Here is a 25,216-nt window from a genome sequence, read left to right on the forward strand (position 1 = left end):
TAATTGTTCAATATCCTTGATGTCTTTGGGGTCATGTCCCAATTCAATTACCAAGTCTTCCAAAGACTTGATTCTAGTGTCTTTGGCCTGTGAGGAGGCCTTTTCCAATTGATAATGGGTTGAGATGTTATTCAATGAATTTTGCAACTGGTGGGCAGTTATGGCTTTTCCTGTAAGGGTAGAGTAAATCATTTCTCCAGCCTGTTTATGAAAGTAAATTTGGTCAATGAGATGAATATCCCTTGCCACTACCTCAAAATCAATCTTATTGAAATTTGTTGATGTTCTTGGTTGTTGAACAATTGGCTTTATGAAGGACATTTGCATCTTTCCTTCCTTGATGTCAAAAGTTGACATCAACCTAGTTTGATTGGTGGGTGTAAGTTTGAGATACTATGCATAGGATTGTACCTTCAATTTCTCATTTCTCATTTTGATTTCCTTGAACCTATCCTTAATATCCCTATCTCTATCAACAAGCTTATTAAATGAGGATACTTCTACACTGAGCTACCTTTCTATCATTTGAGTTTGTGATGTAGATGGCTCCTGTGTTTCTCCAGATGGAGTTGTGCCTTTGTTCATGTCCAACTTAGTATTAGTTATTTATACTAAGCATTTTGTGTCTTCCTATTCTAAAATAGGATTGAGCCTAGGCCTTTTACTCTGGCAAGCTTCATACTTTACATTGGAAGTGTCCATACCTGACCTGGAGGCTCCCTCTTTGTTCCTTTTGGAATTATTTTCCTCATTCTGAGGAGTCTACAAAACAGTAGGGGTACTCATGGTTCCTTGCTGCTCTGGTAACTGCAAGAATGAGCTTTCATCAAGCTGTCTCTCTAGATCAAACAAGGTATTTTCAACATCTACCTTTGTACTATCCCTGTCTATGAGAGTATTTTCCAACCACTCATTTTGGTTGGCATATCTTTCTATTTCTGGCATAGGGTTATTAATGTAAGGTCCCAATTTGGCCTTTTGTCTTAGTTTGGCCATAAAACCTTGAGGGTCATACCTCCACATGAAACTGTTCTGAAACTTCATTTGTTGCAGAATTTGATCTGCTTCCTCTCATGCCTCTCTAGAATTGCAAATAAAAGGACCTAACTGATTTTTGACCTTGAACTGGGTCCTTTTTTTGGCTGAGACAAAATTGACATTATCAAAGTTCATTATATGCCTATAATACTCTGGAGAAAATAACCTCATTGGGAGGTATTTGGGCAGTTTGTATGGGGCAAGCTGGAAACCATAGATTCTTATTTCAATGTGATTTTGGTAAAGGTAGAAATCTCCCACTTTACTTTGCTTGGACAATTGGAGCACTCTTTTGATTTCTTGGCTTATCTTGGGTGGAGGGCTTCCTGTCAACATGGTCATGACTAGATGGACAAAAGAGTCAATGAAGTTTGTATAGGTGTATGGTGATGAATACCTATGGAATAATGGTGTCCAAAATATGAAAGACCTGGGTTGGCCTCTAATATCCAACTTCTAGATGGTGAAGGGAAATCTGTCTGACTAATAGTACAAAAACATGTGGTAAATTACAAATGAGTACTTGAATACTCTTTCATTGTGCATTCTAGTAAATTTTTCGTGCATCCTTTCAGCTATGAACTAGGCATAATTGTACAAAGTAGTAGGATGCTTTCCTGGGGTGTAAATGGACATGAAGGCCAAGATGAGTTTTTCATGCATCCTTTCAGCTATGAACTAGGAATAAATGTACAAAGTAGCAAGAGGCTTTCCTGGTTTGTAAATGGACATGAAGGCCAAGATGAGCTCATCAACAAATTCATTTGTGGTATAGCCCAGAATACATGATATCATGGTTACAATTTTCTTTCCCTTTTCAGAGAAAATGGCATAAACAGATGGAGGGGCATCTTTAGGAATGTGCTGCTCTTCTAAAATGAAAGTTTGGACTATTTGGGCCAGTCTAAAAGGATTCAATTTGGTGTACTAGTCTAACAAATCCCCAATGGTGAGCGAGGTCATGTTTGGACCTGGTTGGACTTGCAACATTTCATTGATTGATTCAGCTGTGATAGTAAACAAGACTTTTTGGTCATGGGACATTATAGCTCTCTGGCTGGGAATTTAATGGGCATGGCACATATGGATAATCTCAGGAAAGATATGAACTTGTGGAAACTGGTATTTGGGCAAAATGGAGTCCCAAAGACCAATGTCATTAGTATGGTTTAGATATCTGTCCTTACTCAAACAATGAATTTTGAGTAGGAGTGTATAGGCACTTGTGTCTTTGATTTGAAAATCCTTGTCTGCCAAGGGGAGGTGGTCAAGGTCCAAATGGGGGGTTGTGACTGGTCTGACAACCATGGTGATGGGGGCAGCCATAATTCAATTCTTGTAGATTTGAATTTGACCTTACAGGTTTATATCATAGGTTTGAAGGCAATTCGGAAGCTTTCAGAAGGGTTAGGGAACAAACTTTAATTTTTAAAGTAATTTCAATTAATTTTATTTAACTAAAACACTTTAAATACTGAACTTTTTCAAATTGAAAGGGTGTATGGTAATTTCTCTTCAAATACCTGGAATTCAAGTGAATTAACTTCAAATTTGTTGTTCTCGGCAACTACAGAAGGTTGAATGGGCTTTGGTACGGACTGAGAGCTTGATTGGGGTCTCTACAACTTATTCAGGAGTGAAATTGAGGTCAATTGGCAATTTCAGAGTTTGAAGGTGTCACAATGGTTTGCAGAGGTTCACAAAGAAAATGAGTGAAGAAGGCAAAATAGGGCTTCTCAGCCTTTTTATTGAACAACGGCCACTTTTTGGAAGGTAAATTACAAATGAATAGTGGGCGGTTTTCCGGGTTGGGCAAGGAGGTGGTTTCCCAAGCCATCACACCGCTTTTGTGTAGGAGGCGGTATTTTAGCGAGGTTACCCAATCTATGTTAGCACTGTGCATATGGGGGGCATGGAAAAACCACTTTATCAGGCGGGTAAAGGTCGGACATCGAGTGAACCCGATATGGCTGTGGACCGTTAAATTTGGGTGCTGACGATTGGATAGCAATCAGGTGATCTGGAATTTATCCAGGACAAAGAATTAAAGGTGTTACAGACTCATGTGCATGGATGTGCCTATGTTACTTATGCAATGGATCAATAAGATTGTTAGAATACATAGACACTGATGCAAACAATGAAAACATAACAGTCAAACATGTAAACAAAACAAGTTTAATAAGGAGTTCACCCAATGATCCTGGGCTACGTCTCCTGGTCCAGCCTTTCAGTGGTGGCCTCTCTATTATGTTTTCAAGCAGATTTTTACAACAGTGAGCTTGATTTAAGACTCATTAAACAGAATGGAGTCTGTAGGAATGGAGTGCATAGACTCTCCTTACTGTAACTCGACCTCTAAGGGTCATAGTAGTATGATAGGCCTATGCCAAGGAGTTTTCTTGAACCTCTCAAGCCTTCAATGGAGTACGCAAACTCTCTGACTCTCTCTGGCTCTGTCTGGCTCGATGTTGCCTTCAGGTTAGCTCGGCTTCTACTCTCTGTTCTCTGCTATTAGCTTTCTGCATCTCTATGTGTTGCCTCTCGGTGTGTTGCTTCCTCTGCTTCTGTCAGTTTATGGCTTTAAAGCTAGTCTGTTCTTTAGACTGCTCGTTTCCACTTCCCAACCTTCTGGTTTCCTTTCCTCTGTCCGTTTGAATTCCTCTGCTCTACGTCATCATCACCGGGTAATGCCTCGCAGGGAGGTGGCCACCTATTTGCTAACGAACTGGGAGTCAGATTCCCTGAATCATATTCGAACGGCCGTTAAGTCTATTTTCTTCAAGATTTCCCATGAACACAAATCATTTACCAACTCATCATCCACATCGGCCTTCAAATACCTGTCATCTTGCTTTTAGACCTGTCAAATCTGGTCAGCCATCGGGACGTATCTCCGCCATTGATCTGGACCCCCCAGATCCTACAGTCATCCTTCATATCAAGCGGACAAGTCGCACGGTGTTTACCCATCTAATGCGGCGGTTTTCTCTCTCATCCGCTAGACACATGTTGCTCGATGTGTGGCATCGGGCGAAACTCAGTCAAAACTGCTTACCACCTCGAAGCCTTCTGATATCCTGCCGGTTTGGGGAATCTTGCGCTACCGAACCAGAACAATTACTTTTCCGAATTTTATAGCGATTTCGGGTCCAGGCACTTCGGGGCTTTCCTTCACTAAGGGGGACGCCCTGCGATATGCGATTAGCACTAATCGCGTATTAGAATCCACCTCTATTTCCCGAATTAGCCTCCAGTTTTGCTAGTTTTTTGCCATTGTGCGTTACCATGGGCCAACGATCTGCATGCTTGACCAAGGGTCCTCATTGCTCTGCTCTAGCCACAACTGCAATTTTTATGAGGATTCCTTCTGATAGCTTCGCTATTTTCTAAGACTTGAATCTTTTAGCATAATTTGAAACAGTCATGAAAACTTAGAGAGTTTTAGGATCCAATTTGAATCATAGCCTTCCCACTGAAAAAGCTTTTGGACCACCAAAAGTTGGTTTTCTTTCAAGCATCAATCAAGTGAGGGTATTGCTTCCTCACTTGCTCAATTTCTATCCATTTCACACTGCTTGGCTTTGAACCTTTGAGTCTGATCCTGAGGTACTCAACATCCCCTCTACATGTAATTCTTACCTTCCTGTATAGAATTGTATCTTCCTGCAACTCATTAAGATATTTAGGTAATAGATCATCAATATAAAGCAATTGACTCTGCTCTTCAGGATCTTCAATTAACGAAGGTTCAAATAGTCTCAAGCTGTCTGCATTAACAACTAAGTAGATGTGCATGTAAGCTGGTAGATCAAGGCAAAAATCATTCTCACCAATTTTCTCAAGTATCTTGAAAGGTCCATACCTTATTGGCTTCATATTCTTACCTTCTCCTTGCATTCGGTTTTTACTGATATATAGCCATACTTGATCAACAACTTGGAAACTATGCTCCATTCGATGCTTGTCATGCCTTGCCTTGTACTTGGCTTGGCTCTTTCCCAGTTGTTCCTATACTGCCTGGTGAATCTCTTGGATTTGTTCAATGAACTTGGTTGCCTTGTCCACATCACTCTGTCCATCAACTGCTATGTCTTTACCAAAGACAAAATCCAAGGGAGACCTTGGTGTGAAACCAAAACAGGTTTCAAAAGGAGATCTCTGTGTAGAAGAATGTTTAGCTCAGTTGTAAGCATGCTACACATAACATAAATGTTCATCCCAAAGTTTGGGATGCTTGCTACAATAGCCTCTAAGCAATTGGATCATTATCCTGTTGACCACTTCTATTTGACCATTGGTTTGCGAATGAAAAGTTGTGCTTTTCTTCAGCCTGGTGTCCATCAATTCCCACAAACTTGACCAAAATTTCCCAACAAATCAGGTATCTTGATCAGATATTATGGAAGTGGGTAATCCAAAATGAACCCATACATGCTGAAAGAACAACTGTGCAGTTTGTTCAGCTGTAATCTGTTTGTTACAAGATATTAAAATACACATTTTGCTGAATCTATCCACAACAACATATAAATAGTCATGACCTTTCCTAGATTTAGGCAATCCTCCAACAAAGTCCATGGAAACAATTTCCCGAGGATGAGAAGGAACTGGTAGTGGAGTGTACAAACCTATTTTTCTATTGCTGGGCTTGCTTTTGGCACACATGGTACACCCTCTTACATATCTAGAAATTGTCTCATTCATTTTTGGCCAATAACAAAATCTTTGCAACTGTGTAACCATTTTACTTACACCAAAGTAACCTGATATTAGAGAAGTGTGTGCTTCTCAAATTATCTTTACTCTTTCAGTTTGTGGAATGCATAGGTTCCCACAATGATACAAGAGTTGGTCCTTAATATGATAATCCAATTCTTCTACCCATTTGCCTTGACTCAAAGTTGCATATACATCTTTAAAATCTATGTCTTGAGCATATTGTTCAATGTAGCTTTCATGTAATACTGAATTATGCTTAAGTATAGTAGATGCATTTATAATTGGTCTAGATAACATATCTGCAACTTTATTGTGTATGCCTTTTTTATATCTAATGACTAAATGAATCTGTTATAGAAAACCCATCCATCTATAGTGTCTTGATTGCTGCAACTTAGTTTGGGAGTGTAGATATTGAAGTGTTTGATAATCAGTATGTATAACTGTCTCTTTTCCCATTAAGTAATGTTTCCACTTTTTCACACTCTGTAATAATGCATACAATTCTTTATCATATGTGGGATAGTTAACTACTGCAAAATTAAATGTCTCAAAATGATAACATATGGGTTTACCATGCTGCATCAACACTGCTCCCATGGCATAGTCACTAGCATCTATTTCAATCTCAAATGGTCTTTGAAGATCAGGCAGTGCTAGTACTAGTGATGTACTAATATTTTCTTTCAAGGTGTCGAAGGCTTTCTGTTGTTTGCCTCCCCACTGAAACACCTTGTTCAATCCCATTAAAGCATGTAAGGGAGCTGCAATTAAGGAAAAGTTAGAAATAAACTTTCTCCAATATTGTGCTGCTCCTAAGAAGCTTCTAACTTCTGTAGCAGATTTGGGTTTAGGCCAGTTTACAATTACTGCAACCTTAGAGGGATCTATCTTCAATTCACCACCCCCTATTATATGTCCCAAATAATTCAAAGATGTTTTGTCAAATTCACATTTTGAGAGTTTAACATAAAGTTTTTCTCCTTTCAAAACATCCAGTGTCTGATTAACATGCTTTAAATTTTCTTCCCACGTTTTGCTAAATATAAGAATGTCATCCAGATATACAATAACAAAATCATCAAGAAAAGGTCTGAGTACATCATTCATTACTCTCATGAAAGTAGCAAGAGCATTAGTGAAGACAAAAGGCATAACCAAGCACTCATACAATCCCTGCTTTGTTTTGAAAGCAGTCTTCCATGCATCTTGTTCTACAACTCTGACCTGATGATAGCCACTATGCAAGTCTAACTTGGAAAAATAAACAGCTTCTTTTAACTGATCTAATAGATCATCTATGCGAGGAAGGGGATAACGATTTTTTATCGTTATCTTATTCAGTGCTTGGTAATCAATGCACATTCTCCACGAGCCATCTTTCTTTTTCACCATAACGATTGGAGACCCACATGGTGATGTGCTTGGTGTAATGAAGCCCTTCTCGAGCAGCTCCTATACCTACTTCTTGATTTCTGCATTCTCTAAAGTGGACAACCTGTACATTCCGATGTTAGGCAATGGAGCATCTTGCTGCAAATTAATATCATGCACTATTTCCTTTTTGGGTGGCAGACCTTTAGGTTCTTGAAACAATACATCATATTCTGAAACAAATTTTTCTAAATCAGCTTGCTGTTTAGCATCACAACCCTCAAATACATTGGTTTTATCAGGTTTCTTTTCCTTTACAACCATCAAAAAATTTTGTTTGCATGAATTTAAAATTCGTTTCATCTACCCTGAGTTTATGAGAGTATAATTATTCTTGATTTTATGAGCTCTTACAATATATTTGATTCCATCTTTAACGAGTAGATACTTGTTCTCAGCTGTATACAAAATAGCTTTTCTATTATACAAGTAAGGACTTCCTAAAACAATTCCACATATATCCAAAGGAACTATATCTAACTCAACCTCATCTACAAATGTTGACCCAAAAGAAAACTTAAGTTTACATTGTCTAGTCACTTGTAGCTTTGCTTTATCACATAGCCAACCTAATGGATATGATTTCTTGTCAGGACAGGTTAGTAATCCCAACTTCTTTACAATTGCTTCAGAAATTAAATTTACTTGTGAGCCACTATCAAACAAAGTATCAATCTTTTGATGATTGGAAATAACTCGAATATGAAAAAGCTCTCGTCTTTTTCTCTCATTTTCTTCATTATTAGTAGATTGTGTAGAATTACTAGTAGATGCTTTAGAATTTTTACCTTTTATACCTATGGCTGTGATTGTTGCTTCATCTCCTAAGTCTGACCCTAAATCCTTTTGAATAGTTGCAGTAGTCTTCTTCTTCTTGCCCTCGAACTTCTTAGGTTTCAGCTCCGGATGCAAAATCCAATAGTGTTCATCATCATGCCCATCCTTCTTACAGTGAGTGCATGAAGACTTGTTTTTCTGTATAGTGTTTGTCTTCCTCTCTTTCCATTTCTGTTTTCTTTTCTCCTTATTCTTGCTTGCAATGGGTTTGGATGATCCCCTAACTTCTAGGTTCCCATTCTTACCTCTAGCTTCGAGATGCATAGCCTGAATGGATACTTCATCTATACTAGTGGGATTAAACATGAGGATAGTGTGCCTCATGTAGCTACGTAGACCACCTATATACCTCAATAGAGTCTCAGGTGAGTCTAAAGAAATTCCTAGAATCAAAGCTCTTTTCCTAAATTCTTGGGTGTAACCTTGTACACATTGCCCCTTTAGTTGTTGAAGAGTTTGCCAGCTCATCATGGCTTGCTACATGTAGGCTAGTGGATAGAATTGCTTTTTAATTGCAGAAACAAATTCACTCCAAACAGAAAGAATCTTACTATGTTTCATCATGTCAGCTTGTGTCCTGCCTTCCCACCATACCAAGGCAGTGCCTCCAAGGTGTAGGCTAGCCAGTTGAATCTTACTCTAATGCTCTGCACTCTGCAATAAACATTAATTTGTCTGATCCAATTATCCAGCTTCTCTGCATTCAACTCTCCATCATATATTGGTAAATCAAATTTAACATCTAATTTAATCAAAGATATCTTCTTTTTATTTTCAGGGCTATTAGGAGGCATGAGGAATTTTTCTTCTTTCCCTTTGCCTTTGGAGTGGTCATGGAGGAGAGATTCTTCTACTCCTTTGTCTTGTTTGGAGCTTGATGGATCTTCATCTTTATGTTTCTTATAGTCCCTATACATTTCCTCCACCATGAATTTCAGGGTCATAAAACTATCCATGAACTGGGGGTCTAATTCCAAGGGATTTTCTTCCGACATTTTCCTCTTAGGATAGACTCTTCCAATTTCCGAGTTACTTTCAGCCAATTCTCCTTTTCCTAATTTACGCTTCGATCTAGTTAGCATTCAACAACAAAATCCAGCACAAGATTTTCTAACCTTAGTAACCTAGAGCTCCCTTAGTAACCTAGAGCTCTGATACCACTTGATCTAGAATTTATCTAGGACAAAGAATTAAAGGTATTATAGACTCATGTGCATGGATGTGCCTACGTTACTTATGCAACGAATCGATAAGATTGCTAGAATACATAGACATTGAGGCAAACAATGAAAACATAATAGTCAAACATGTAAACAAAATAAGTTTAATAAGGAGTTCACCCAATGCTCTTGGGCTATGTCTCCTAGTCCAGCCTTTCAGTGGTGGCCTCTCTATTATGTTTTTAAGCAGAGTTTTAAAACAGCGAGCTCGATTCGAGACTCACTAAACATAATGGAGTCAGTAGGAATGGAGTGCACAGACTCTCCTCACTGTAACTCGACCTCTGAGGGTCACAGTAGTATGACAGGCCTATGCCGAGGAGTTTGCTTGAACCTCTCAAGCCTTCAATGGAGTACACAAAACTCTCTGAATCTCTCTGGCTCTGTCTGGCTCGATGTTGCCTTCAGGTCAGCTCGGCTTCTACTCTCTATTCTCTGCTATTAGCTTTCTGTGTCTCTGTGTGTTGCCTCTCGGTATGTTGCTTCCTCTGCTTCTGTCAATTTATGGCTTTAATTCCAGTCTGTTCTTTTAACTATATGTTTCTACTTCCCGGCCTTCTGGTTTCCTTTCCTCTGTCTATTCGAATTCCTCTACTCTACGTCATCATCACCAGGTAACGCCTCACAGGGAAGTGGCCACCTATTTGCTAATGAACTGGGTGTCAGATTCCCTGAATCATATTCAAATGGCCATTAAGTCTGTTTGCTTCAATATCGCCCGCGAACACGAATTGTTTACCAACTCATCATCCACATCGGACTTCAAATCCCTGTCATCTTGCTTTTCGACCTGCCAAATCCGGTCAGCCATCAATCTGGGCCCCGAGATCCTACGTTCATCCTTCATATCAAGCGAAAAAGTTGCACATTGTTTACGAATCCAATGCGGGCAGTTTTCTCTCTCATCCGCCGGACACGTGTTGCTCAATGTGTGGCATTGGGCGGAACTCAGTCAAAACTGCTTATCACCTCAAAGCCTTCCGATATCCTGCCAGTTTGGGGAATCCCGCACTATGGAAGTGAAACAATTATTTTTCTGAATTTTATAGTGATTTCGGGTCCAGGTGCTTCGGGGCTTTCCTTCACTGAGGGATATGCCCTACAATATGCAATTAGCGATTAGCGCTAATCATGTATCAGAATCCACCTTTGTTTCCCGAATTAGCCTCCAGTTTTGCCAATTTTGTGCCATTGCGCTTTACCATGGGCCAATGACCTATGCGCTTGACTGAGGGTCCTCATTGATCCACTCTGGCCACAACTGCAATTGTTATGAGGATTCCTTCTGATAGCTTCAATCCTTTCTATGACTTGAATATTTTAGCATAATTTGAAACAGTCATGAAAACTTAGAGAGTTTTAGGATCCAATTAGGATCATCAGGTGAGAGATGTGCACGGATGAAATGGGCAAAGGTTTCAGAGGGGCTCGAGGCTTTAATCCTTGGTGATTTAGGATTATTTAGGAGTTAGTCATGGGATTAATTGATCGGGCAAGGTTTAATGAAGGGATTATCTTAACTTTACCGAGTGGTGAATTAAGTGGGTTTTGTCAGGGGTATGGGATAAAAGTATAGTTTAAAGCTAAACTAAGGGTTGGGGTATTACATAAGGGATTTATTTATGTATGGGAAAAGGTATATAGAGAGCTATTTTATTATGCTAAGAATTAATATGAAATTAAATGAGCGGAGTGAACATACCACTAAGCATAATGTAATATTTTTGCATTTTATTCACATACACTTTATACTTAGGATAAAATCATTTTGTGGGTATTTTGAATGAAATGGAATTTAACATGGGGTCGTTTACTTTTCATAGGAAAATGGAGTTTAACCTCAGGAAAATGGGTTTTATTATGGTAATAAAGGGAAATGAATTTTATGAAGGGAATTCTAACACTTGATGTCCATAAGTCATTAAGTCGAGGGTCCAGTCCCACCAAAAGTTAGAGAAATGCTCTGAGCCTTTATGGCTTGAAGGATTTTTAGTACTAGAACTTATTTTTGGATGGGAAAATTAGTAAGTAAAGGGATGAAATGAATGAGGGGGAATTAATTAAATCAACTTATAAACCATTGTTTTTGCTTTGTTAACTACTCATGCACATTGAAACATATAATTAAGCATGATAAATGTGCTTTTGTCCAATCAACTTTATACTTCAGCAACCTTTCTTCTACTTACTCATTAGTTACCCTAACATTTTTTGTTCACTTATTTGGGTGCATTTATCCTAGCAAACCCTTATCATTTTCTTTTCTTTTATAAAACAAACTATCTACTTCTAACTTTATATCATCCAAGGGCTCGGATTAAACTTATGAGCTCCTTTTATTTTCTCTACCTATCTAATGATCTGCCAAGTTTAAGTTGTTTTGTCAGATTTTATTCTCTAACTATAAACATAAAATTCAAAGGATGAAATAGTCAAGATTAAGCAGTTTGACTACCATGGGTTGTGGCATGTATGACAAGCTGCACACAACTATTATTTAAGATAGTAAATCAGTAAAATGTAGTGGCATTTAGACTTGCACACTTTCATGATCTGTTTTTTTTTGGGGTTCATATATTTTCATTTTTTGATCCTTTCTTATTCTTTTTGTCCTTTGATATTTCTTTTAGGACATACCCTCTTTACATTTTTTAATTTTTAATATGGAAAACATTTGTAGAAAGCAAAAGTATGTACAATATTACAAGGCTTAACCTTATCCAATTCAAAATTATGAATCCTATCACTATAGGACTCTAACATGTTCAACCACCCTTCCTTTGATAGGCATGGATTCCTATTTTCTTACACCGCGAACTCATGAATCTTCCAATCCAACCACTTTTAAATTTCTTTCTTGGTCGAATTCTAATGGTGCGACATCACACATCTCTTTCAAGCATATCCTGGTTCTAGAAACATAACAATTTTTTGGCTTAGGGGGTTCTAACCTAGGTTCAGAGTTAGCTGCACCAACCAACAAAACCCTACACTATTGGCCCTTTCGGCAACAAACCGCATAGCGCAGGCTGCAGTCTCACCCAAAGAAGTATGGGGAGCTGCAAGAACCAAGTTTCTGCATCCAAAGACTAGTGTGATGTCTTCCAGTGCCTCATATCTGCCTTCATGCAAATCGATACACTCTTAGGGCACGTTGCTACAACTCTATTACAACAGCCTTCATACCTTCGCGAAGGTCTACGATCAGTCCGTGTGGAGCTTTAACATTTAATTTTTCTACTTACGTGCATCAGAGAGAAGTCCTAAATTAGCCTTTATACATATTTACTTAAGTTATTATTAAACATTAGAGAATTCATCAGATTCTTCGCGAAAATACTTAAACATGCATTGCGTACATCATCAACACTTATTCAAGAGAATCATGTAACATTCAATCAATATTCCATAAAGCACATCATTCATCAACATCATATAGCATTAACATTAATAAAAAAAAAGACGCAAGAATTCTTCAGAAACTGTCTTTATTGATATTCAATTCAAGGTTACAAACTCAAAACTATTCTATGCACACAGTTGCAGGGGTCTGGGCACTCAGCTATGGACTCTACCTAGGCCTCTGTGCACTCAACTGCAAAGCCGTTCTACTATCTTACCCACTTCTCTCTGCTATCCCTTCTCAACCATTATGCCTTAGACTCTCTAAGACACACATATTTATAGCCTTTTCATACAATTCCATAGTCCACGGACCGTGGGTGAATCTCAAAATCGATCAAACTTTACGTAAAAACAAGGGGCTAAACCCCTTTGACTCCTATTCATCTACGCAATGTGCATCCATAAAGAATTTACATTATTTACAAAAACTGTACCAAAACTTGGGTTATCTTAACCCCAAAACTGACCCAGGGGACCCCATCCCAACATTTGTTGAAATAATATAGTTTTTAATTACTGGCACAGCCTCAGAACGATATTATACACAACATAAAAAGGAATTTGTGGCCTGCGTAGTTGATTTTTCTATAATAGTTGTAAACTTGTATAAGATGGGCACTGACGAAATATTGCACCAAGTATGATGATGTGGATTTCCTGGAGGAGACGGCGTTTGATTCCAACGGACGTATTTTTCACAATCTTCACGAGAAGTTTCTGACCAAAAGCTCTCTTTTCTCACTCTGTCAAATGGTAAAAATGAATTTACAAAAGCCCTTTTTATAAGCTTTTTTGAATAAATGAGTTTTTAATTTGTTTATTTTTTACTTTAAAGAGGTAACTTTTGAAGCATTTTTATCTATTTTACACAGGTATGAGTAATGTTTGAGTTTTTGTGCAGGATAACGGATTTTGCAGGCAAAATTGATCATTTTTAACAAAAAAACATTAGAGTCGCCTTTAAGCTCTTTTCTGACTCCTAAAATATGAAAAGATTGCCAAGTTTTTCTTTTTAAGCTCGTTAAAACAGAACTAAAAAGATGGTCCACTTACAGCCCTTTTCTAACCGTAAAAACATGAAAAGATTGCCGGATTTTTGTCGTTTCAAATTGGATATTGGTTATAAAACGACGTGTCATTGATCACTCTTTTACTTTTTTGGATCAGAGGCACTAATTATGAAAAGTACTCCTTGGTCGTAATGATCAAGCAGTTCTCTCAAGTATTATTTTATACTTTTTCGGGCTTGGGAGACACAAATTTACGAAAAAGGACAACCATGGAGTTTTCTTAAGTTTTTTCAGACTCTCTAAAATTGAAAAACGTCGAGTTTCTCCTATACTGGACTCGTTAAAATTTAACAGTAAAGGACCTATTCAATTACAAACAGGAACGGACCACTCCTTCTTAGGGTTCAAATTTAAAATAAGTTGGAATCATCCGAAGGATGAGCTTATAATCAAGCAAATGTTATCCTCCTCAAGCTTGTTAAAAATAAAGAGGTACTTGCCAGAAATGGTGGGGGAAAAGAGAGAAAAATGAGCCTGTTTGTCATACTTTGTGTCTCAGAAAACATTTAACCACTCTTGAACACGACACTTTTTATTCACCTGGGTTGGGAAATCCTTTGCCTAACAGTTGATCAAACCATATTGAAAGTCTTCAGCCGGTTTCTGGGTATTAACTTTGGGTCAATTGTCACCAAACCATCTGCTGTGTCGTTATGTGTTCAAGAGGTCAGTGCAAATAAACCATTCATCTGCAAAATATCTGTCATCCATCTTGACCATCCCTGAGTCAGTCCTTGCAACTATATTTCTTCAAACTTGATCTATGATTTCGTATTGTGGGATTGCCTACGACGGATCGCTTTCTATCGACTTCAGCTCATTATCTAGAAAGATGATCTAGAAGTCATCAGTACATTAGGATCTGCATGCCTCAATGGCAAGTTTCTTGCCTTTGATGATAGGTTGCATCATTGACCTTCGATCAAAGGATTCCGTGACATGTTCGACATCAACACATCTATTCTCATCTCATGGATTGTACCGAGTACTTTGAGAGCCATTGACATTACTGGTGGTTTCTCTCACACTTGTTAACAGTTTACACCATTGACTGGTAATCAAGTGGTTTCTACCATGTTTTACTTTGACACATTCATTCACATGGATAGAATCGTACTATTTTGGGAAGTAGAAATCAAGACCCTGGATCTAGTTTCCACCATCCAGGCTGCGAGGAATTTTGTATTCATTATACAGTAGACTATTCATAAACAGATGGTTGCATCCATACTGTGTCTATACTTGTGATGTATTACAAGATCATTCCTATATTAGAGTAGTAGTTAGTTTTCTAGTCAGTTTTGATCTGAGTATGGGAATGCCTACCTCAGCGATGATATGATCTCATATATATATTTTGTATTGAATGTTTTTACAGGTTCCAACCGGGCTCTCCATAAGATGATCCTCGAAATGATAAAGTACTTCACTCTTCTAAGATGATAAATGAAATCCTCATCTACTACAGACTTCGCACTTTAGGGGGCAATCTGTTACACAAAATCTTGTCACCATGACTATTTGCAGTCAGTATAGGTCTATCATCATTCATACTGTCCTCCTTAGCAAGTCTCAAACCTCAGCTCTTCATGTCAAGCTTTAAAAATGAGAGAAAGCCCTTGAAAATCAAAAAAGCTCTGGTTCCGCACTTTCTCTTACTATTGCCTATGGTCCCGCACCCCTTGTTCATGTTACCTGCGGACCTGCCCGCTCTATCTCTAAAGGAGTCGGTGCGGACCCCTGTGAAAGTCAAAAAGGCGCAAGTTTATTCTTAAAAACTCACTTGTGGTTAATTCTGGATGATTCTAGAAGGAATCTTGACGTGGATGGTTCACTCCTAGGTGGTTCATGCATCTCAAAACTAAAGGAGCTAATCCCTTGATGAGAGTAGCCTATCCCTTTGAAGGAGGGCTTTATCCCTTTGAAGGTGGACCTAGTAACTTCCCTCCATTGCACTATAAATTAAGGCATTGGGCTGGTTGCTAGGGAGGTTAGAAGCTGAACATTTTTTAGGGTAAATGCTGTTGGAATTGAGACTTCCTAGTTAAGCTTGAGAGGAGAGATTACATACCTTTTGGCTTCATTGGGAAGAGAGTGAAACTTGTCAAAGTAGAGGAGATTCTTGCTGGACCCTGGGAGGAGCTTGTACAGCATCAAGGCACCAAGGTTGTAAAGTTCTTCTTTGATTAAAGTTAATACAATCAGATTCATTTTTCTCAATAAATTGTCTTATATGGTTTGTTTCATGAATTCCTTGATCATCATTGTTATAGACATTTTTGTGCCTCACAGCATGGAGCATGAAATGTCCATAATTACAGGGATCCTCAGTCCCTAAACAAGTTGTTCTTACCCCTAAAAGAACAAGGTCATCAAACAACAGCACTTCCAATCAGTTCTCCACCTGAAAACACTTCAAAACAGGCTTATTTTGGATCATGTCAGCTGCTCCACTGAGCTTCTGCGCTGGAATGCAACTGTCCCTCCTTGTACCTGCGCTGGAAGTCAAGATTAATGAAGGCTACCTGCGCTGGGCGAGATTGGCCAAGTGGCACAGTCATCCTGCAAGGTGTCAACTGCCCAGGAAGCTTCCAAACTGACACTTGGTTCATGAGATTCGCCCTGTGATGAGTAAGAGGTACTTGATCACCATGTGTAAGCAAGGATCTCCAAGTGGACTCAAGAACTGAAGATTAACTGAAGAGGGAGAGGACACAAGGCAGCTTCATGTCAGTCTCAAGCTGACTCATCCTCTCTTCTTCTCTCCTATATATAGAGCTCTTCTATGAGGTCTAAGGAGGCGGGAATTTTGTGTAAAGCAAGGAGGTGTTGTTGGTTTACAGTTAGAGCTATTGGGTGATTGTTTTACTAGAGGTGAAGAGGAGAGTTCTTGCTGCTGGGGAGGTGCTGCTGGATTGGAGCCATCATTGGTTGTAACCTTCTCAGAACCCTGTTACTTCTATCAATAAAGTTTTGCATGTTCTCCTATATACTTGTATTGCATTGATGTATTGTATTTACATGTATATTTGATTCACCCTAATCCATGCTTCAGTTATGAGTACATGTATCTTGTAGTTTGCTCTCTTGTTTTGTGCAGGATCTGTGTGTAGCTGGACTGGCAAAGAGAGCAAAGAGCTGGGAACAAGAGACAAAGAGAGAGGACAAGGATTGACTAAGCGAAAGACACCAGGTTGGTTAATCTTTCTTCATTCTCTCTGTACTTTCATAAAGGAAATCATCAAAACTTTACTTTCAGTTGTTGCTAAAGACTGTCACCTTTAGAGTAGGGATAGGGTCATCCGCATCGGATACTTTTCCCCACAACAAACTGGCGACTCCGCTGGGGATCGAACCCAGAATCTCTGGTTTCGCAGACCAGAATCTCTGGTTTAGGCCTAATACCTCACACTCGGAACGGAAACGTATACGATACCAATCTAAAGACTACATGATCGTCGGTGATACACTTTACCGTCGTGGCGTCTGTTATCACAAAATCACAACTGAAGGGCTGCTGATCAGGCAGACTCTGTGTAACTATTTCAGACCAAGCTTTTGACTAAGGATTAGCCTCCCTAGCCTGAGAGGGCTCTCTCAAGAAAAGGTTATTGATTTTGAATGTTGATAAGAGGGCTAACTCTTGTACAATAGATTTAATGTAAACATAACTGGTTGGAAACACACCAAAAGATATCTCATTGGGCTATGGAGTCTATAATATCAAGTAAACAAGAAAAACACAGTGAACTCATAGAAATCAAGGCTCTTGGCATTACAAGTCAAACATATTCCACCACACATAGCTTGCTGTATACACAGGAAGTCAGAGCATATAAGTATGAATTCTGAGTGATTGCATACAACAAAACCATAAAATAACATAAGGTATAACACATCATCACTTCATTTGACCATGACAATCCTTCGAGAATCTTGAGAAGAGTATAACTCTGTTTTACTATTACTGTCAAAAAAGATCTTACAGTGGCCCAAAACAACACACTTTTTCTATTAAGTATCCAACCTTTTTTACATCTAAGTTATTCCTATATATAGCCTATCAAAACACTGCTGTACGAGACTCCTCATCAAGCATGAAGGGAGCTCGGGCTTTTGACATAAATGACCTTAACAATAACATAAACGAACTAATTTATTACAAGAGATATGATGCTACGAAAACAGAGGATTCCATCATATTGGCACTTTAAGTCTTCTTCCTTGTATACCCTGATGTGTCCTTTGAGCTTGCCACCTGTAGTACTGCAATAATAACCATATCCAAGCTTAAAACAGATTCAATGTACATACAGCTCCGGATACTTGATGCATAGATGACTTCAACAACCGAAAAGAAAATGAAGCCTATATTCTTGGTTGCTGCCTCCCCTCGGTGTTCATATATTAATGATCCATCTTTAAGCCATTTAAACCTTGGATAGTCCCGTGTGACTGAAGAAAACTCATAACCCAGCCATCCCACAACTGGACAAGTGTATCATTTAACACCTTAGCAGCTCTATCCAAACCCTAAAATTTCGGAGATAAAGTGACTTTTAGGCAAAAGACAAAACTTCGACTTTTTCTTTGAATATTTACACCTGACCTCCTTTTCAAAATTTCTGACTGATCTTCTATAGTCTACATGCTGACATTAAACCATCTCTTTGAATATATGCTGATCTCAGCATTCCAACTCAAGCTTTAAACCTAACCAGTCATCTACAGCAGTTTCGTAGCGCGCTACGAAACTGCTGTAGGTCATCAAAATTAAATATATGAACCTCAAAACAGCAATATTTCAAATCTATGACTCCTTTAGTCTTTCCATACAGGTGTGAAGACACAAAAAAGTCTCAAAAACTTTTAAAAAGACAATGGCCTAACATATATCAAAATTTGAGAAAACACATTCCTCCTTGAATCATTTAGCTAGCTTGTCTAGCTTTTCTTTCAGGCTAATGACTTCCTCCTTCAACTTCTTGTTCTGTGCTCTTAGACTTGCATTCATTTGTTTCATAGTTTTTGCCTGTTTTAGAGCTGGTATTGTCCATACATAGGCGTCAGATACCGAACTAGCTTGACTGATCAAACTTGTTTTACCTTTCATCACAGCTTTCTTATAACTAGTATATCTCACTACCTTCTCTTTAAAGATATTATGAACCTGAGGTATCTCCTTACTTGCTCCAGCTTGTTTTGTAATGGCAACCACATTTCCACTTTGACTGATAACCACCTTATTGTCCTTATTCTTGTTTTTAACTGCTTGGACTATTCCAGAGAAGATTTCAAGTGCCTCTGTCCTAGGCATGTCTGAAGGGACTTTCTCTTTTTGAGCCTTTTCTGCTTCCTTTATTTGCCTCCTAGTCATTGGTCTGCGAGGTTTAAAGGCATACTCTTTACCTGGTTCTTCAAACTTTAACCTTTTGGAAGCCTTTGACTTCTTAGAACTCTCAGGTGAAGATTGTGTTAGATCAATATGCATAGGTGCCACCAATTGATCTGGTTCTATTTCAAGTGGTTCAACTTGGATTGGATGTTCTTGTTCTAATTCAATGGCTTCCAGCAAATCATTTAGATTACCCTTAGAAACAGGACTCTCTTCCACATGAGCAGATTTTCCTTTTTCTTTGTTCAGCTGGCCTCTAGTTCTTGCTCTTGAAACTCTTTCAACTTCACTAGACTTAATTTCATCTTTTCTTTTGTGAGTCTTCTGTTTAGATGATTCTGGTGTTTCTTTAAGCGGCAACTTAGAGGCTTCTTTTTCAGACACTTTGGATGATTTCGAAGTTTTGACTACTGATGCCTCAGGAGTTTCTTTGACTGCTAACTTAGGAGTCTTCTTTGTTGATGCTTCAGGTGTTTCTTTGACTGTTACAGACCTCTCTGGCTTCTTTGTTTTAGCTTTGGGCTTCTTATGGTCTGTTATTTCTTTCCTAATCTCAGCCAAAGTAGTATCCTCACTCCTATCTTCTCTTTCTCTTACAGGTAATGGAGTGAGGCCCGTTTTACTAGGGAAACCGGCCATGAATACAAACGAATCCCAGTCTTTACCAATTTTATGTAGGCTATCCAACACCAATAATTTAACCAGACCATGATGAAAAAGAGATGTTTCATAAGCTTCCTTTTTCAACTGAATCTTGTCACACATCTTAGAAATACTCCTGAATAAGTAAAAAGGGATGTCTATTGAGCTCTTACCAGTGAAGTGTAGTAGCAGCTTGAAATGATATGAGTAGACTTTGTTGTACCGACCTTCACATGTCAAGTACTTCTGGATGCATGTCAATAATGTAGCATAATTCTCCTTAAGATAGCTCCTTGGGACAGCTTTAGTAAGATCTTCGTCTACATATGGTGCCTTTAAGAACTCCTTACACGGACCCATATCAAACTTGAAATTCTTGAACCATTCTTGGCCACCTCTTGGGATTTCTGTAAATGACTTCAGGGGAAACCGGAAACTCCAGCATGGCCACCTTTGAATTTAATCCCGTGAAGTTCACTGCAAATGCCTTGGTCACTTCTGCATGTCCACCTTTGAGTTTTTCACAGAACCGCCAACAACCAGCAGCTCTGAACGCCTTTGCTACTTCCTCATCACTGAGGGTTACATCTAATCCCTCCGGCTCTGTTCTCACACATCTACCCGAACGGTGCTCCTTTCTCTCCATGTTTCTTTGCACAATTCTACACAAGGAAATGCCAGTGGTTTGCAGCACGATAACACTCCTTGGCTGTAGAACTCAGGCTCGCTTGCAGTAGTCTGATTAGAATAAAGCTCACGCTTTTCATAGAGTAGAAGACATTCATATGTTATGAAAAACACATTATGGAATGACCACTTCCTATAACGTCCTCCAAACTGACACCTAACTCAATGAAATCAGACCTGATGGCAAAGTAATGGCTAATCATGACACGTAAATGGTGTGAGGAAACAATCATAACCGGACTCGTGACTCACCACTTCTCGGATTAGACATTTCAGGAAAAAAAAACTAGACAATAGCCCGAAACCCCGATTTCGTAGCGCGGGCAGTTCAAATTTAAAGGAATGCGCTACGAAATCGCTGGCAAACGGGCCGCTACGAAAACACGCAAACATTATTTAGCAGCAGAACTGACCAATCACACTCGCGCTACGAAACTGCGCAAGTACCTAAGAGATCATACCCGTGCTGCGAAACTGCGCAAGTACCAATGACATGACATGACATAACTAACCATGATGGAAGATGACTAATGCCCTTGCCTTTACACGAATTTCATTCATAACTCTTGAATTTCAAAATTTGAAATTGACATAAGTTAACAAACTTATTTACAAGACCTCAAGACTTTATAAAAACTTATGGATAATTATCATATACATGAACTATAGATTCTAGTGATAACAGCGTCGATACGGTTCTGAGGAGGTGCCTTACCCATGAGGAGGCCGAAAAAGCCCTGAATGATTGTCATTCAGGCGCGTGCGGGGGGCATCAATCTGGATATGCAACAGCACAAAGAATCTTACGAGCGGGATACTTCTGGCCAACTATGTTTAAAGATTGCATAATAGCTGTCAGAAGTTGCCATGCATGTCAGATCTTTGATAGCAAAACCAGAAGACCGCCCGCACCCTTACAGCCGATAGTTGCTGTTGGGCCCTTCACCAAGTGGGGCATCGATTTCATGCAATGTAACCCCACCTCGACCGGGGGGCATGGGTATATTATAGTCGCTGTTGACTATTTTACCAAATGGGCCGAGGCGATGCCTACATTGGATAACACTGGTGAAACAGCTGCCCTTTTCTTTTTCAATCATGTAGTCGCCAGGTTCGGCGTTCCGCAAGCTATAGTGACAGATCATGGATCGCATTTTCGCAATCACATGATGGTTGAATTAGCTGCCAAACTAGGGCTATCTCACGACAGCTCTACCCCATATTATCCACAAGCCAACGGACAAGTTGAGGCAATCAACAAGGTCCTGAAGCGTATGTTGCAAAGGATGATCGGGGTTCACAAAAGAAGATGGCATCTAATCCTGTACTCAGCATTATGGGCTTACTGAACCTCGGTAAAGAACGCCACTGGGTTCACACCATTCCAATTAGTGTATGGCCTGGAGGCAGTCTTACCGATCCAGTGCGAAATTTCGTCTCTTAAACTCGCAATTGACCTCCTCCCACGAACCTCAGAAGAAGAGGCTCGTTTCCTGGAATTGATCCAGTTGGATGAAAACCGTCGTGACGCTGCTTTGGCGAACGAGGCCCATAAGAAACGAGTCAAAGCACAGTTCGACAAAAATGTCAAACCTCGCAACTTCTCTGAGGGTGACTTGGTTTTGCTTTACGACCAAGAATCCGACAAATTAGGAGCAGGAAAATTTCAGTCCTTATGGATGGGTCCCTATATTGTTAAAAGGGTGTTAGCAAAAGGAGCCTACGAGTTAATGGATTATGACGGAATACCACTGGCGCAACCCCGTAACGGGTTGTACCTCAAGCGTTACTATGCCTAAATAGTAACCTGAGTGCTTTTGTTGTATTTTGTTTTCGCTAAAATGTTTGTTTCGGTTAAGTAATCCACCTTTCTCGTTTGTTGCAGATGTCGAATTATTCTGATACATATGTGGGATATGCCGACGGAGCGAGTCGTAGTACGCGGAATTTATCCTCCGCGGCCTGGGCCATTTTTGATCCAAGCGGCGAGTTAGTGAGTTTCAGAGGTGTGTGTATTGGACGATCAACGAACAATATCGCTGAGTATAGTGCGTTGATTGAACTCCTCTCTGATACCATCGCTCATGGTATACGCCGACTAATTGTCAGGCTAGACTCACAACTTGTGATACTACAACTCACTGGTATATATTCAGTCCGCAATCCAGCTATTTATCGTATGTTTCTAAGAGTTAAGATTTTGGAAAGAGAGTTTGATTCAATTCAATACCAACATATTTCCAGAAACTTGAACACATTAACAGATTCATTAGCAAACTATGTATTAGATAGACATTTACAACATATATAAAAAGAGATGCATCGGTGCTATGTAAGTGGATCACAAATAAACTGAAATAAACTCCGAAAATCAAAATATATAAAGCTGTTTATAGTTTGTACATAATGTGCTGTAATCAAAACAAAATTGGTCATATGACCTAGAACTCAAAAAGATGCTAGGGGGCACCCTAGCCTAGTGGTGCTCATGAAAGTACGTCACGGTCTGTGCGATCATGCGCAAGAGACGAGTCCATCGTCTAGGTATGCCAATAGTGTGCCGCTGCAACTGTAAAGGTAACTCGTCAATCTGTACATCCGGAAGACCACGAGTAAGGCCCTCAACCTGCTCCTGCACAGCTGCAAGTATCTCAGTATCACCAAGGTCGCGAATAACAACTCTCCTAGCAGGCTCTGCTGCTGGGGCAGCAACTGGCGATCGTGGACGAGCTACTGGACGAACAGGACCAACATCTGCACGCACCCAAGAGTTTGATCAATTTTGAACAGTAAACATCATGAATAAAAACAATAAACAGTGATATGGTCAGAGATTTTACCAATAGCGCCCCATTGCTCGCCATCCGGAAGCACCAAGTCCAGATCACCTCGGTAGTCCATACCCACATATGGATACTCAGAAAATGCCATCTCCTGACGCTCGAACCACCTAAAGAAGGACTTAGTGAATGTAATATGAGGTTGACCAGCATGCCGGGACATATGGTCAACCCACCTCTGCATGCGTGGCTCGGTCGGAGAAGGCACATCAAGCAAGATGTACTGAGGTTGCATCAATGGGATTTTCTCCAAGACAAAGGCAGTCAGAATAGAACCAAATCCAAAGTTCTTCAGCCCCCCGTCCTTTACCTTGGTCAATTGACTTTTCATCTGAACAAGTACTGCATCGCACCAGTTAAACACTTTCGGTTGGAGACACTCCAAGGCGTGCTGCATATAAGATCTGTTGGCAACATCTAAAGCTGCGCTACCGGCCATCCTACCAATAGTAAACAGAATGGACCTGAGAGACCTGTCAGTGATGTCACGGATGTTGATCTTGCCGTCTTTGCTCGGCTGTGAACCTTCCCGGCAATACTGACGGATATAGTCTCTGGTGGAAGTAGTCCCTCGAGCCGTACCTGATAAAGAAATGGGGGCACCCCGCCTTGACAACCCAGTCAAGAAGTACATGTCCTCTATGGTCAAGGGGAAAGACTTCCCCCTAATCTGGAATACTTGGTTAACAGGATCCCAAGCATCAAGCATATACTGCAGTAAAGAAATCTGTGCTCTCATGCTAGAGATACGGAAGAACTTCAGCAGACCACAGTTCCGAAGCGCGTTCACCGTGACTGGGTCATGGAGTGCAACCATGTCCTCTGCTTCATGTTCTCGTTCTCGCCATGTAAGGGACATTTTGTTCAAAGTTCCCTGCAAGCAAACAAGAGAAGGAGTAAGTTCCTGATTTTGATGAAAATCTAGCGAAAAAATCATCAAAAAACACATGCAAGGTCAGCTTTTCTAGGCCCAGCGCAGGCAGAGAGGCTTCCCCTTGCGCTGTAAGGCAGTCTGCCTTAAGGCTGCCTGAAATACAGCGCAATTTTCGAAAGGGGAACCTGCGCTGATGCCAGGGCGCCCTGATGAAACCCCTGGGGCTCAGAAACCCTGAAAAACATGCATGAAACTGAAAAAGGAAACCATGAAAGTGAAGGGCTAAGGTTTAGCTCCTACCTGGTCCAAACGGCGCCGAAAATCGTCCACAGAATCTCCCGGAATCAGCTGGTGAAAATCAAGGAAAAAGAGGCACCTCCAGAGCTCCAACAAGCAAAATGCAAATGAAATGGTAAATGAGAGGTAAAAACCTTTTTATGACTTTTACACAGTTTAAAGTTAAATATTAGGGTTATAATCTCGTTTTCATGCAAATATTGTCCATTTCTAACAAAATTTGTTGCAGCAATTGAAGATGAAGTACTACATTTGAAAAGAGAAAAGCTAGTAAAAGTAAAAAAAATTAAATTTGACCATGAATCGAGCAGTTTTACCACGGAATTTATGCTCGTTAAAAAATAGAAAAGTGTGAGCAGAGTTTTTCCGCCAAAATTCAAGCTCATTAAAAAATGAACCTATCTCGGTAAATAACCATTGCGATCGTAAATTTATAAGCCTTAAAAGCCTTGGTCGTATTTTCATCCATCACCTCCATTTCATTTGGCCGATCGTTCACCCCCATATGTGTGTTTACCTATTTTGAGGAACAGCTGCGAAGAGTGATTTCACCTAGCCATCCTTGTGACACTACAGTGATTGGAAAATTCCAATTTGTACCTGGAATCAGTTGCTATCCCTGTTTATCACTCGTTCCTCAAAAGACGAGTCTTCTTTGAGCTCTTTTCACTGACTCGTAAAATATGAAAAGTTTGCCGAGTTTTTGGCCTTCTAGCTCGTTAAACGACCGAAAGCTATCCCTCCTCTAGATTTTA

Source organism: Pinus tabuliformis, chromosome 6, assembly GCF_031772625.1.
Source record: "Pinus tabuliformis cultivar Carrire ecotype Pingquan chromosome 6, CPIR1, whole genome shotgun sequence".
Classification (NCBI taxonomy): domain Eukaryota; kingdom Viridiplantae; phylum Streptophyta; class Pinopsida; order Pinales; family Pinaceae; genus Pinus; species Pinus tabuliformis.